The sequence below is a fragment of the Pipra filicauda genome, unplaced genomic scaffold (genome assembly GCF_003945595.2).
Source record: "Pipra filicauda isolate LSUMZ 115617 unplaced genomic scaffold, ASM394559v2 scaffold49_size4853605_pilon, whole genome shotgun sequence".
Lineage (NCBI taxonomy): Eukaryota > Metazoa > Chordata > Aves > Passeriformes > Pipridae > Pipra > Pipra filicauda.
The window spans coordinates 145,136-159,120 of NW_024104642.1; the positions used below are offsets into that span (position 1 = coordinate 145,136).

Sequence of the window (13,985 nt, forward strand, 5' to 3'; positions counted from 1 at the left end):
CCTAATAAAATAGCTATTTGGAGATCAGGAATGTGTTGACTTTGCTAGAGTTGACTGTGATCTGAGCTCATTCTTTGCACTTCCTGCCAGAGGTCTACACTAGTACCTGACATGGCTGCACAAATGGCTGTGAAATGACCCAAGGTTTCTTTAAAAAAAAAAAAAAAAGTTTCAGTGTGCTCTTGGTACATGCTGCTAAGGCAGACCCCACAACAGCCCCAGAAGGGTACACTGCAAGTCAAATTCTTCATATATTTTAATTACAATTTACACAAAGTGAAAGACAGGTTAATAAGCTCAGTTCATAAAAAAGAAGTGGCATTCTTGTATGAAAGAACAGGGGACTTAGCCTTCAGAGGACTGATCAGAAAATATGTATTATGTACAAGAGTCACCTGTAGTCCTTAGCTAGGAAAGAGGAGGGAGCAAAAGGGGCAGGAGATGGAGAAAAGAACAAGGGACCTTATTTAATAATTTTTTTTTAAAGAGAATTGTTTCTCATTACACTGGTCTCTCTATAGCAGAGCAGCAGATTCAAAAGATTTTCCCCCATGTGAAGTTTTTCAAGACCATAGAACACACGCAAATCTGCAGACACAGGAAGTAGAAGAAAAGTATTTCAGGCAGCAGAGCTGGAAAGGCAGTCAATAGGTACCACCTCCAAATAGTGAGAAAGTGCTCTTTCCTGAGGAACTCGAGGCCACCCATATTTAGTGTCCCACTCTGGCCAATATAAGAACCACTACTACAGCTGCTCACTCAAAGCACTGGGTGGCCCTGAGTGCTTTTAAATGGAAAACATGAACACAGAGATCTGGGTGGTGTTCTGTGTGCAGTGGCCTGAAAAGGAGGGGGAGGTGGGGTTATCCCCTGCCAAACACTGAGTCACAGCCCTATGCCAGGGAATTCCATGCAGAGAGAGCACTGTACACTGAGGCGCAGAGCTGAGCTGGGCTGTGCATCAAGGAAGCACCACCCCAAACCTCGCAGTAACACCACCAAAATTACCCAACCATGACATATGCTTTAGCTCGACCTTTCTTACATCATGTTTTGGCTACCTCATGTATGACACTACTGTTTTCAGCAAGCAGAGAGCATGAGAAAGGCACTGTATGCCAGGACTTGCTCTACGCTCTCTTTCTTACCCCGTCGTCATAGCTCCGTGTCCAGGGGTAATTACTGTAGGTGCCCACCTGCTCCTTGGAGGTGGTTATGGTTTCAATTCTTCATACTAAATTTACTTCTGAATATGCAGTGGGGAGTATTAACACATGACTTGGTCTATGATTAAAAAGGGATTACTTTTTCCCCACCAAACATGGTGAAAGGGAAATTATAAAGTTGCATCCAGAAGAATATCATTTCCAAATTAGACACCTTCAGTTTTAAAAAACCCTGTGAGGTTCTAATTTATTAATGAATAGCTGCTGTCTTTGTAATTTTGTCATACTTATTCCATTACTGTCTGACACTTCCTATTGTCACTGCTTGAATTTTTAAACACTTCCGCACGATTAGTGCTAATCTCCACATTTCATGGAGGGCTGCTAATAAAAGGATAGAGATGCACGAGTGTATAGGAACGATTACAGCTAAACATGTGCTCTAAAGCCCACTCTTAACATCTCTCAATTTCTAGCATTTCTCCCTTCCTCCTAACTCCCAGCTTCTGAAAGGAGGGGGGGGGAATAAAAAAAATTCCCGTTTATTTTGGACTTCAATGGGATTTATTCCTGATCAAGAGAGAATATTAGAATCCCTTCTCAGAGCAAAAGGACTCCCAGAACAGGGTGTAAAGATGCAGGGCTCCTGCATGAAACAAACATTGGCAAGCTAACAGAAAGCTTCATATCTTGATTTTTCTTTCAGAAAGTCTTGTAGAACAGGTACAACAAGCTATTGTGAATAGCTGCTTTGAGGATATAACCTTGCAATAAACAACCTCTGATTTAAACACAGGACTATGTTCACCTAGACTTTTATTTGTTTATTCCCAAGGATTTCAACACCTCTTTTACCCTGATTCTCTGTAACCCAGATTTTCAGCAGGTAAGTACAAAGACCTTATGCATTTGAAAGTACTGCTAAAGCATCTATTTTAATTCATATTTTCTTAAAATCCTACTATCTACACCTTGTAAGAACAGCCAAAGAACTCCTCTGTAGCATTACACATTTCACTGGCACCTAAACCAAGCGTACTGACTGTATGCCCAACCTGTGATCTCTGAAGACACTGAACTGCAGCAACCTCTCATGTCACCACTGACACTAAATAACATATATTCGTACCAGAGTATTTATTTACAAAGTTCTGCATGCAACTCTTCACCAGGCCTCCCATGTGTGCCCAGCAAGTGTCTCCATACCTTCATGCCCTGTGGGCAGGGAAGTCAGCCTATCCTACCACTTTTTTGTCCCACCCTGTTTTGCTTCTTTCAGTCTTTTCTTTCTACCTCCATGCTGTCTTTTCATCTCTCTTAACACACCTGCGGAAGGGTCCCTGACTCCTCATCCCCTTTCATGCACTATCATCTTCCCCAGCAGCAGCACTGCTTGCAACCACCATAAATGAGTTCCCTTTCTCCTCCCTGGGAACAACACTGACTCTCCACTTCCCTCCCAGGCTGCTGCATTGGATCTGTTTCATTTCCCCAGATTAGGTCACTGTGTAATTCCACACAGACTACCTTAAAAATAGCTTAAACACATAAATGTGAGCAGAAAATTTTCTTAAAAAGCTATGAAATTTACAATTCTACTGTAAGGATCACAGGGACAAATGACCCTGACTGCTGCTTAAACAGGTATATTTTGTGCAATCAATAGATGTTCTTCACTGCTTCATTCCAATAGTAGTTTCTCCATGCTGTATGTGCACTGCAGACATTTATGTACAGACAGGGTTTGCTTACATCATGCCACCAGTACTTTGTGGCTCTTCTGAAGGAAAGGACACAAGGCCATGATTCCCTCGTGCCCCAGCTATCACTGACCTCTGTAAGTCTGGCACTGTGATTTACAGCAGCTTAGTCCCAAGTGGCAAACACTGCTTGCCTCAGTGCTTGAAAGAAAGCTGTTGCTCCCATGCTACCAGTTTCTGAGATGTGATGCCCCAGCACCTCTAGCTGTCACCATGAACAAAGCATTCCTACGGTTAGAAACCATGTCTCTAGCTGAACTTGTCACTTCTTCCACTGCCAGCCAAAAGTGCAACAGAATCAACACAGTTCATTGCACCGGGTACCAGCCAGCAGACTGTAACCAGGTCAGCCAGACTCACAGTTGTGTAACCACACTATACAGGATATTCACAGAATATTCTGAGTTGGAAGGGGGCCACAAAGATCATCAAGTCTAACTCTGAAGTGAATGGCCCATATGGGAATTGAACCACAACCTTGGCATGTCTGAGGTCTGTCATTCGTTGCTAACAGCGATCAAGTAAAGTTTAGTTTTTATCTCATCAGCCATGGCCGCTCACCTGAGATTCCTTAATACCCAACAGCCTTCACTTGGGAAGCCCTTGATTCCTTTAGCAATTTGCAAGTAGCTCTTGCTCTTGGTGTGTTGGGCAGAGAAATATTCTATTTTCCTGTGGTCCCCTATATTCAGGCAAATGAGACTAAGCTTATTTTGTATTTCCGTCTTCTGAAATGAAGAGGACCTGCATTACAGTAGTTCTGTTTTAAACCAGATGAAAAGAGGCAGTAGCAAGCATCACTACTAATCAGGCAAAGGCACACCAAGAGAGTTCACTGACACAGAGATTAGGTTTAGACAAAGTATTAGGAAGAATTTCTTTACTGTAGGAATGGTGAGGCCCTGCAACAGTACCCAGAGAAGCTGTTGATACCCTCATCCCTGAAAATGTTCAAGGCCAGGTTGAATGGGGTGTTGAGCAACCTGGTCTAGTGCAAGGTATCCCTCCTCAAGACAGGAGAGTTGGGATTAGATAATCTTAAAGGTTCCTTCCAACCCAAATTATTCTGTGATTCCATATCTGACGGACTTGCATGGCACACCTGTTTCAAAGAGAGCAGCTAACACAGCTGGCTAAGAGACATCGCGTAGTTGTTTGCATAATAATTTAAGAGCAATCCTGAGCTGAAAACCATTCATAAGAAATAAAGAAGATTGGTTTTCTATGACTTCCCCCCACCCCCAAATCCAAACTCACAGTCCACCCATCAGACATCTACCCCTTACTTCCAGAAAGAGTAAGTGGTATTTTTAAATGTTACTTCTACAACCAGTAATGATGTGCATAAGTCAGAGCTGTACAATTTTAATGCTACTGGCATATACACTGACAATTTAACAGCAGCCCTAAAGCTATGTCTAGCTTGCACATGCACACCTATTTACATGAATTGTTACCAAAAGAAGTTCAGACCATCATGAGAGCTGATTGTTCTCGTGATTTCTCTTCAACATTAATGAAAAGCCTGCGAGCAAAAAAATGTTCTTCTCACCTTGAAATGATAAGGAAAGTGAATATGCAGGCCAGGCTTTGAGGGCTATACACAGCTTTTAAAGTTCAACCTGGACCTCCTAAAACAAAGTTTTCTAAACTCAAAAGCCCTCAGATCTCGTCTACTGAGCTCTCTCAAGTACAGGACAGAGTATAAAATGTACTACTCTTCTCACTACAAAGAAAGAAATACAACCAATCCTCCAGGCAATGCTTTGAAAATTTATTCCTTCATGCCTTTATACTTAAATAATGACATTTGTCAAAAACATACAGTGATTGCATTTAAGACCTTTCAATTCGCTTTAGGTAACTAGATCACACTACCAGTGGTACTCATCCCTAGGAATCCCCAGGTAAACTGTCAGAAGGGACAGAAAACTCTGAAAGTCATGAGGCAACATGATCTACTTGTCCAGAGATGAAATAAGAGATCTTCTGATCATGACCTTTGTGCAGGCGCAACTAACAATGTGCATCAATTTTCTGAATGCAGGGATTGATCCTAAAATTACACTGGCACAGTGTCATTGTATAATATAAAACACTAACTGCTTACTTTCTAAATCCCTCTCTTCTTTCATTCCTCACCTCAAGGAAATAGCTACAGAGAAGATTCAAAATTGCCTACTGCAGTCTCAGATCAAACAGGTATTTGCATGCTTTAATTTATGTCTACAAAATTACTTCTGGGCACAAAATAAGAGCTAGACCAAAGCCAGATTAACCAGTTTTTGACAGCCGAGCGTACACCAACCAGCCTTATTGCCTATTTTGCATTTGAAGTTTAGTGTTGATTCACGATTTTAAAAAATAAAACAGAATTATGTAGTCATGACAGAACTATGTTTTTATCAGGTAAGACATAATTTAAAATATATTCGCTCATTCAATTCATGCAACATATTGGAATGCCAGGTTGATTTTTCTATCTGCCATGATGGGAGCACATGCACAGGGTAGAGGAGCTAGTGAATTCACAGGTCAGCAGGTGCTCTGGGGAATTGCCCAGATATGCATTTCTGGTGCACAGGAACTACCTCATGCTACTTCAGATTAACCATAGGTCAAACGCACGTACTGAGGCAGTAACCAACACTATGAATTTACAATGAACTCACCCCACACTAATTTGTTTGTATACCCACAGCCACAGTTAAGGTACTAGCTCTGTGCTGGGCTCCTTTCCTCCTGTTATCTTAACATTCATATCCTTCCACCTGTTTACATCAGTCCCGTGGGGTGAAAACACACTGCACAGTTGTAGGTAAACTGTCACATTTATCTTCTTATATTTTGACAGTGCAACAACATAGAATAATCTTACATAACAAATACCACCACTGCACTGACCCCACAGAAGTCTCCCTCCTTTGCCCCCCATGCAAGGCTATGATGAGTGACAAAAGGGCACGCCACCCTTGCCTGATGAGTTTACTCCCTAAAGTTTAAACCAACAATAAATAAACCTGTAATATTGACAACTGGGATTGCTATACAAACTCTGTGAAGTGACATTTATATACATGTCAGCAACTTTGAGGATCTGTAATCCTTAAACTGTTTTGAGTTCGTAACACTTTCCTGAACTCAAAGATCTATTCTATGTTTTTTAGATTCAATTCCACTTTTCAAGCTATCAAAGTTCATACCATTGCCTATTAGTCCATATATAAGCAACTTAAACACTCCTCTGACCCCAAATGACAAGTAGCCCATGGTATACTTTATCAGAACTTTTAATTTTCCTTTATTCCTTCATGCAGCTTTTCCATAGTCCCTATTTGCTTTCTACTTTGTCTTCAGTTTCTACCTTTTTTTTTCCCCTCATATGGTATTTTTTTTCCTTTTTCCAGAAACTTGTGCTCTTTTCCCATCTCCTACATCTGTATTAGTGTCTCTGTCACTGAGTGGAGCTGAGCAGTCAAGATGAAGCTAAGATCTAGAGCTAACATGTCCAAATGGGTTTCGGGTAAAGCAAAACAATTTTTCTATCACTAGTAGCAACATTGTATGGAACACACACACCATTAGGAAAATTTTTTGGAGGAAAAAGAAAGCTGGTTCCCCTTGTGTTGAAACTATCCTTATGCTAGACTATGCTTTTGAGCGAATATTAAAATGTTAAACATAATACAATTTTGCAGAGATTTCATAAAATACTAGCTATTCTTAATCATTTGTGTCAGGTTTTTTTAAGCTGTATAATAGTTGAGACTTTTCCTCCTTAATTCATTTTTTAGAAGAGAAAAGGTGTTGCCATCACCCAATACCAGTTTGTACTTGTATGGTATTTAAGCTGTAAGTTTTTCCAACCTGCTGCCAGTGATATTTCTTCCCTGGGCTGTTAAATCAAGATGCTGGATCTCCAGAGTGTTCAATGTGAATTACCATTATTTACAAAAATGTTTAATGTTCTTGACAAACCAAGGAGTTTGAGCAAGCACAGATCTAAATCTATAAAATTAGAAGTCTGTCAAAAGGCGGCCTGATGCATGGACAGCAAATTAAAGTGATCAATACCAGTGTCTGGATTCCCAGTATCCTTTGCATCAGAAATAAACAGAAATTAAAAAGTCACAGAATTGTTAGGGTCGAAAGGGACCTCTGGAGATCATCTAGTTCAACCCCCCAAATGTTGACTTCATCTACAAATTTGGATACCAAAATACTTTAATTAGGTGCTCAAATATGGAATAAGATGATTGTTGGCACAGATGCTTTTTAGACTTTTTTTGGAAGTTTTACACTCTCTTAGTAATTTGGGGAAAAAGCCAGAGAAAATAATTATTACAAAAGAAGACTGTTCTCTTGCAGATGCAAACTGTACTTCTTTGAGCTTCAGAGAGCCATCTGATCATCTGAGTTTGATGTTGTCATGATATGTGTCAGAAGGATACAGATTTAAAGTAAATCTAAACATGCCTCATATACACACACTTTTGATGTCCGACTATTTAATACTTGGGGGGTTGAAAGGTTAAGGATTTATTTCACACTGAGTGAAGCCAAGGCAGAACTTTCTCAGTCCAACTATTTTTGAAGCAACAATGGTAGATTTAGATTTGATCTTCAGATTTTTTATTTTCACTCCAAAAAAAAGAAGAAACCCTCCTTAACAAAACTTTGCTGAAACGCTTCCACTGAAATTCCTCTATCTCTCTCCAACACACATGAAGCTCTAGCAGAAACACAGAATATTCTGAGTTGGAAGGGACCCACAAGGATCATCGAGTCAAACTCCTGGCCCTGCACAGGACCATTCCCAAGAGTCACACCATATGTCCAGGAGTATCATCCAAACACTTCTTGAACTCTGTCAGACTTGGTGCTGTGACCACTGCCCTGGGGAGCCTGTTCCAGTGCTCAACCTGCTCTGGGTGAAGAACGTCTTTCTAATATGCAACTTAATCTCCCCAAAACACACGTTCAACATTAGCTATCATTGTCTTGCTCCTAAACATAAGAAATTAGCTTTTTATAGCAAGAAGAATTGTTCACTGGTACAACATCCCCAGGGACCTGACAGAGTCCACATTGCTGGAGGTTTTCAAGATGTAAGTGGACAGGGTGCTAGATAATCTCACCTTCCTTTCTCATGAGAGGTTGGACCAGATGATTTTTCAAGGCCCCTTCCCTTCTGGGGTTCTATGACTCTGTATGAGTGCAGTGTAAATAGAAGATTTTAATCATAAAACAGATTTAAATTAGAAAAATTTAAAGAAAACCATCAGTAGATAAGATTTGCTTCAGAAAAAGGAAGACTGTTGCACTTGACTGAAAAACACTCTATTCCATACAGATGTAGTTGGGAGACTTCCTTTTAGCACTTTGAAATTGCTTTTAGTGGGATTCATTCTTAACTACTTACACCATTTATTTTGAGGCTATTTAACCTCAATTAAAACTGACAAAGACCTTTCTCCACTGACTTAAGATTATTAAATTTGCACTAAGAAGCAACAGCTACATCTAATACCTGAAGTAGACAGTAAGAGCACCCTTCCTATAATTCGTGTTTTAGAAATCACAGAAAAAAAGAGGAACACTTGATAAGTAGAAAGACTTGAATACATACTTCAAAAGAATTCTTTTGCAGTGGCACAAGGGTTTTTTCCACAATATTTACTATGAAGCAACAGGCAAAAGAGGATTAAATATGTGAAGAATAACATGTTTTTAAGCTGCAAGAAGTAAATCACCTAGAACATATATACCTCCAAGGAAAATTCTACCATACAAGATAGTCACTGCAGATTACTGCTGCTGTGCTATTTCTAATTGTTCCTCTCCCAAAGGTAAGTGAAAAAAATAGTTCAAGATGGTGGCAGGCAGTGATTTGAAGTTAACTTTGTACTTTCATCTCCTTTTTCTCTACTCACCTTGTTTTTACCCAATGTCAAATTTTCCTGGAAGAGAATTGGTTCTTGCTTAGAAAACATATCATAAAAAGCATTAAAATGGGTATGTCAGTCCACGACCATGGGCCAAATCTTAAGGAGAAAGAACAGGAAGCATGTCACAATCCCAACTAATGTTAGTGTGCTTCTGAACCAATGCCAAGGTTATGACATATGCCAGAAACCATAAACAGACTTCTTTTGATGTTGAAAAAAAATTAGTTTGTGTCAAATGAGCTGGAAACAACAGCTATTTTGCTTTTTTTCATGTTACTACTTGTCTACGTCATCGTGTGATTTTGTTATATGAGAAGTATAATAAGTTTAAATGAGGGGTTCTGGTTCTTGCAGACAAGACAACAGTTTTCTTAGAAAGAATTTATTCCAGGGAAGATGCTAGGATGTTGACTTCTGTTCTGCAATTCCTCATCTGCCCCTTTCACTCTGCCTCACTAGAGGAGAGATGAACATGTGGAGAAAAGAAGGGAAAAAGTTTGTCTTTGAACAACATAGTGAGGATGGGAACAAAACTATCAAAGATAAATAAATACAAAATAAAGTTAAAACAGAGATTATAGAAATTTTAAATTATTACTGCAAATAAGTAGATGGAAACATTAAGAGGTCAGCAGCTAAAAGCAACTGCCACATTAATTAATATCAGAGTTATGGTTATCAGGGCAACCACAGCTTCCCTAACTTTTCTTCTTTTAATATATTTTTTTTCCCCCCTGAAAATCCTTTTCTTTTAAGTAGCTTGAAAACTTAAGCATCTCTATTGGTACAAACAGAGTCCCTTGGAGCACTGCAGGTTTCTCTGGGAATCCTTATGTTCAGCATGGAGCTGTCAGACTCACTACATACACTTTTACATTTTCAAGGGTTTATAATATTAACATGTTTTAAAAGACAGAGCTCCATATCTTTCTTTCTAACATTCATTGCATACTTCTAGCACTTAAAAGTCCCTAAAAACTTGTTCTCCCAAGAACTGTTGTTCCAATTCAGGACCAAAAGGGCACATACTTCCATCTGTATGGTCACCCTTGAAATCGATAAGCAATGCAAAGCTTTCTCTCTGTAGAGGTTAAACAAATCACACAAGTTTGTTCAGACTAAGCCTGGGAACAGAAACCAGGTCTTTTGCATGACTGCACGATGCATTACTGAAAGGTTACTGTGCTGACCTTTAGTCTTGGTCACAAAACATTACTGATAATCCTGATTTTGATTAATATTTTTTCTTTGGGTTTTGCTTTAAGGTTTGGCCTGCTGCTTATTTAAATAATTCTCAGGTATTCCTGCCCTTGTACGCACCAGTGCCTATTTTTACTACTGGGTGAGGAAGAGTTATTGCACTAAATCTCAAAGGAGATACAATCTTTAGAGTTATCTTAGGCTGAAAAATGAATTGAATAGACAAGCAGAGCAACTGCTACACTCCTTGGATGATTTGCAAAATAACCTGCAGAAATGTAGAAAAGCATATTACAGCTAGGAACAACAAAACATGTTGGAGGGATGGAGAGAAGTGGCAGCATGAGCATAGTGGTCTCTTTCACAAGGATTTCCCAAAAGCAGCTTGGGGAAAGCTCTGTTTGTGGAGCTCAAGCTGGAGCACATTGATGAGGAATGCTTGAGTGGAATGAAGTTATGCTAATCATAAGGCTGTGAAATATGTACTGCCCAGCTGGACGCAGAAATTAGAGCACTACTCCCATTAAGTGCAAAGAGAAAAAAACTTAGACTGGAAATTTGTTGAGACTTTCATATTGTGTAATCACACAAAGAACTAATATTTGCTAAAACTAGTAGTCTTAAATTTCATCATTTAATTAAATCACCGCAATAGTATCTTAGTGCTATACTGATAATTACAGAAATGCTTCAGACTTTTTTCATCAGCCATTTGGAGGAAATATTAAGATTTAGAGGGGGGTGCAGAATCATACTACAACCAGGATTACGGTCTGAATAACATCACAACTTCACATGCAGAAAAACAAATATGAAACAAAAGATTTTGTATACAAGAACACACTAATTAAAAAAACTTTTTTTCAAAAAGAGAAAAAATATTGATGACTGTCCTACAGAATCAGAAATATACATGAACCAACAATTACCAAAAACTGCAGAGGATCATATGACCTCATTCATAAAAGCATGATCTCAAAGTTCATGCTGTATATCTACTTCCTTTAAATTAGCTGACATGAAGGACAGACTCCAGAGCTGAGGAAGCTAACCTAGCTTTAAAGAGTTTGTGACACTGCACCAAAAACTGTTTTGATTTTTACCACCAGGCTGCTACATAAATTCTAATCTCACAATCAGTTACGAAACATTCTTATGACAATGTTGATTTTAAAAAATTAGGTTATCTTCCAGCCTGTGGACATTTTCCTGTTGCATTCTGGGTTAATACACGTGTACAGCTCACTTCTGTCAGAATGAGAAAAACCAATTGATTTTGTTTCATGGTGTATTCTTATCAATGCTCTCCTCTGCTCTTAGCCAGTCTTTGACTGATAGGGTGTTAGAGGAAAGGTCCATTAATTGATTTGTAAATAATTACAGCTAAGTCTTCACTTTTGACTAGATATCAATAGAGGCCTCTCCTTTTTTCACTGTTGAATGCTTTCAAATCAGCTTCAGTGTCCAACTTTCAGGCACAAATTCATTAAAATCATTAGATACTTTTAGAGTAGCACCCACTGGTAATGGCAAAGGCAAGAGTGTGTCAGCATTTCTCTTATACCACTTATAAGGATGGATTAGAGAGAAGCAAAATAAATAAACAAATAACATGCCTGGGGAAAAAAAAATAAAGAACGAAGGCAAATCAACTATTTCTTGAAGTAGGACTGAATTTTCAGACCTGGTGGAATTTCATCAACTGTACAGAGTAAAAAAAGCACATGCAGCACTAGGTACATGTGTTCCTGCACACGCAAAGCCTATGGGTTCATTACCTGTGTGCACATATGGACACTGTCTGCCCACGTTTCCAGCAATTTTTGAACTTTTTGACTAAATTCAGACACATTTGACAAAGGACCCAGAGTCTCAAAGCTAGTAAGTTCCCCCAGTTTTTCTGAAAATAACTGTGTATGTGCAAGGGAGACCTATTTGGTGCCTTGATGGAGCAGAAGGCTGCAGAATGAATTCCACAGCACTAGACACTTTAAAATTACACTCATATGGGGGAAAAAAGCGATAGTCAGGGAAGCTAGAAAGACTCTGTTTTGTAGGTCTACAAGTAAGGGGACAAAGTAGCAATCAGAAACCATGTGTCAATCCTCATCTGTTCTCAAAATCCCAGGTTTCCATTGATTTTAATAGTTCTGAGTTTAATGTTCCCATCTTCTCCTTAGCATCTTATGCAGAACAGAAAACCCTGCACACAAATGTAAGTTTTCAGAGGAAAGTAGAAGCTGAAGTCTGAAAAGTAGCTATAATACTTTAGCAACCTTTTCATAGGGTATTAATGTGTGGAAGCTGTAATAAGAACATATTGAAACTGTCACACACTCAAAGTACAAACACCACTAATTCAAGCAACAGCATCAAATTTTGAGACTGCATTTGAACCAGATAGCACAAGGCAAGGCAAGGCAAGGCAAGTTATATTTAATTCCTTGTATATAATGCCAACTAATGAGGTATAGAGTCATATCAGGGAACTGCCCGTTCAGCATTATAAAAAATTTGACCAGAAAACCTTCTTTATTGCTGCTTTCCAATCGTAGCCATCTGCTTCACATTAACAAGCACATAAGCTTTCCACCTAGTTCAACAGAAGAGAAAGGTACTCCTACAAAAATTATGCAAGTGGATTGTATTTTTGTTATTAATATCTGTTCCAGTTGTTAATCCATGTTTTATACCTGACTGATATCTATAAGACTTTCAATTTTCTTTGCCTTCACTACCAACTTTCCAGAAAGAGCTTAAGCTGTAATGCACCTAATTAAAAAGGTGTGTGTCAGCACACCATCAGGTCCATGTACAAACCAGGTTTGCGTGTTGCAGTCTCTCTCCTGTGACATTTCCCATTATATGCCCAGCCAGCATATGTTGAGCATCCCACATATTGAGCCATTTCAGTTACATCCCTGCTTGCTCACATAGTAAAGACATGAGTCACCATCACAGCACATTTGCCCTATGCCTTTTTTAAACAGGGATTCACTACGAAAAGTGGTAAAAATCCCCCTCATACTCATAGCAGAAAGTTGGAAAGTTCAAAGATTCCTGGTCTTACTGATCCAGGTGAGGCCATAGCTGGGGACAACAAAATTATTTAAGCATATTTTGTTTCCTAAATATGGCCCAGTCTCCTCATCCAACCCAGATGGCACCTATGGACACCATTCTGCTACCAAGGGAAAAGTCCATAAAAGACAGATCGAGTCAAGCAAGCAGAAGGCCAATTACAGTCTGGCCATGTTGCATGGTCCTTGTGCCCTTGTCCCAACCAGAATTGCTAGATTGCTTTAGCAAGATTTGGGAAATGGGTTCATGTATTGAGTAGCTTCATTCTACCTGAAACATAAAAAATCTCATATTTGACACCATTCATGCACAAGAGGAAGGTTTTCTGAGAAATATTTTGGACAGCTACCACCTCCTGCCCATGGAGGTGGTACTCTTATCTAACGGATATTTTGCCCTAGACTCAATCACAGAAGTATTCTTGGGTATTGGTAAGGACTCAACGGGAGACCCAAATGTAGCATAGACAAACACACTGCAAGGAAAGAAAAGCTAGCAGTGTGTTTCAGTTAAAACCTCTCTAACCTGAGAATCTGTCTTTAAGCCATAGAGAAGCCTTTAAAATCTGATAATCACTTAATAATATTTCACACCTGAACCTCAGCTACAGCTTTTGTAAACTGTGGCACCATTCTTGTTCCAGATGGCATGCAAAATAATTTATAAACAACAAAGTTCAGCAGGTTTCATAGTAGCTGTTCAATTCCAGCACTTTGGCCACCCACTTCAGCATAACTGAGAGCTTTCGATCAGCTTCTTCCTCTCACGGGGCCTTCAAACGGCAGCAGAGCATGTGTTCAACATGTTCTCAGAAAGTAGCCAGCCAAATA

At 39.3% G+C, this 13,985-nt stretch overlaps 1 protein-coding gene across 1 annotated transcript in view; it reads right to left on the minus strand.

Moving 5' to 3' along the window:
• LOC120324336 overlaps positions 1–13,985 on the minus strand; it is a 105,065-nt gene that overhangs the window by 72,202 nt on the left and 18,878 nt on the right. The window lies entirely within an intron of this gene.